The sequence below is a fragment of the Neodiprion fabricii genome, unplaced genomic scaffold (genome assembly GCF_021155785.1).
Source record: "Neodiprion fabricii isolate iyNeoFabr1 unplaced genomic scaffold, iyNeoFabr1.1 ptg000038l, whole genome shotgun sequence".
NCBI lineage: Eukaryota > Metazoa > Arthropoda > Insecta > Hymenoptera > Diprionidae > Neodiprion > Neodiprion fabricii.
This window is the reverse complement of record NW_025791583.1, coordinates 130-2,500: the sequence shown is the minus strand read 5'-3', so window position 1 is coordinate 2,500 and position 2,371 is coordinate 130.

Sequence of the window (2,371 nt, the reverse complement as noted above, 5' to 3'; positions counted from 1 at the left end):
CGGTCCGAGTCGACCGAAAGGCGATGCGCGGCGTCCCGGAGTCGATACGGGCCGACGGGACTTGTGAGAATTTCGGTCCGAGTCGACCGAAAGGCGATGCGCGGCGTCCCGGAGTCGATACGGGCCGACGGGACTTGTAAAAATTTCGGTCCGAGTCGACCGAAAGGCGATGCGCGGCGTCCCGGAGTCGATACGGGCCGACGGGACTTGTAAAAATTACGGTCCGAGTCGACCGAAAGGCGATGCGCGGCGTCCCGGAGTCGATACGGGGCCGACGGGACTTGTAAAAATTACGGTCCGAGTCGACCGAAAGGCGATGCGCGGCGTCCCGGAGTCGATACGGGCCGACGGGACTTGTAAAAAATTTCGGTCCGAGTCGACCGAAAGGCGATGCGCGGCGTCCCGGAGTCGATCCGGGCCGGGAGCCTGTCGGAACATCGTCAAATGAGCCTCGGTTAATTTCGACAAAGTTCCCGGAGTTCAAAATTTTTTCGATAGCCCGCGGAGGTTTCGCCCCGTAAGCCGACCGTGCTACCACCGTACCGGCGCCGACGTCCTAGCGGCCAGGCTCCTACTAGTAAGAGGAGCGAGTCGGTCGGGCCGGTCTCCCGTCGTCCGCCTGCTACGCCGTACCGGTACGTGCTCGAGCACGATACGTACGTCGGCGTAGACCAGGAGCGGGCGTTCGCGGACCGTTCCGTGCCTCGTACCAAAGAAACTACGCGACTCGCGTTGTTTCATCTATCGTCACTGCATTACCGCGGGTCGGGTGTCTCAGACCGAATGGCCCTTGACGCGGGTACCAAGAAGTTCGGCTCTCCGTGAAACACGGAAGGCTGAACGCTCCAACGCACGCGTCAACTCGCTTCTTTCCGAGCGTACACTCAAAGACCAGAGACGTTATAACAACGTATCCAGACGCTTTCAATCTAGCCGACGGGTACGGGAGATCGTTCGAACGCTTATAAGCCGAGTGTCGAGGTGGCGGCACACGGAACCGGGGCTGCCTGCGTGCAGTCCCGAAACACACAGTAGACGCGCGGCCGACCGGGCTACGAGACCCGGTCGGCGATGGGTGGCGCACGTCCGAGCCGAGATTTTGTATCGAAGCTCCCTGGTTGATCCTGCCAGTAGTCATATGCTTGTCTCAAAGATTAAGCCATGCATGTCTCAGTGCAAGCCAAATTAAGGTGAAACCGCGAATGGCTCATTAAATCAGTTATGGTTTCTTAGATCGTACACACATTTACTTGGATAACTGTGGTAATTCTAGAGCTAATACATGCAAACAGAGTTCCGACCAGAGATGGAAGGAATGCTTTTATTAGATCAAAACCAATCGGCGGCGGGTACGTCCCGTCCGCCGTTTACCTTGGTGACTCTGAATAACTTTGGGCTGATCGCACGGTCTCGTACCGGCGACGCTTCTTTCAAATGTCTGCCTTATCAACTGTCGATGGTAGGCTCTGCGCCTACCATGGTTGTAACGGGTAACGGGGAATCAGGGTTCGATTCCGGAGAGGGAGCCTGAGAAACGGCTACCACATCCAAGGAAGGCAGCAGGCGCGCAAATTACCCACTCCCGGCACGGGGAGGTAGTGACGAAAAATAACGATACGGGACTCATCCGAGGCCCCGTAATCGGAATGAGTACACTTTAAATCCTTTAACGAGGATCCATTGGAGGGCAAGTCTGGTGCCAGCAGCCGCGGTAATTCCAGCTCCAATAGCGTATATTAAAGTTGTTGCGGTTAAAAAGCTCGTAGTTGAATCTGTGTCCCACGCTGTCGGTTCACCGCTCGCGGTGTCTAACTGGCATGATTGTGGGACGTCCTACCGGTGGGCTTAGCCCTCCGGGGCGGCCCAACTAATATCCCATCGCGGTGCTCTTCACTGAGTGTCGAGGTGGGCCGGTACGTTTACTTTGAACAAATTAGAGTGCTTAAAGCAGGCTATTTTCGCCTGAATACTGTGTGCATGGAATAATGGAATAGGACCTCGGTTCTATTTTGTTGGTTTTCGGAACCCCGAGGTAATGATTAATAGGGACAGATGGGGGCATTCGTATTGCGACGTTAGAGGTGAAATTCTTGGATCGTCGCAAGACGGACAGAAGCGAAAGCATTTGCCAAAAATGTTTTCTTTAATCAAGAACGAAAGTTAGAGGTTCGAAGGCGATCAGATACCGCCCTAGTTCTAACCATAAACGATGCCAGCTAGCGATCCGCCGAAGTTCCTCCGATGACTCGGCGGGCAGCTTCCGGGAAACCAAAGCTTTTGGGTTCCGGGGGAAGTATGGTTGCAAAGCTGAAACTTAAAGGAATTGACGGAAGGGCACCACCAGGAGTGGAGCCTGCGGCTTAATTTGACT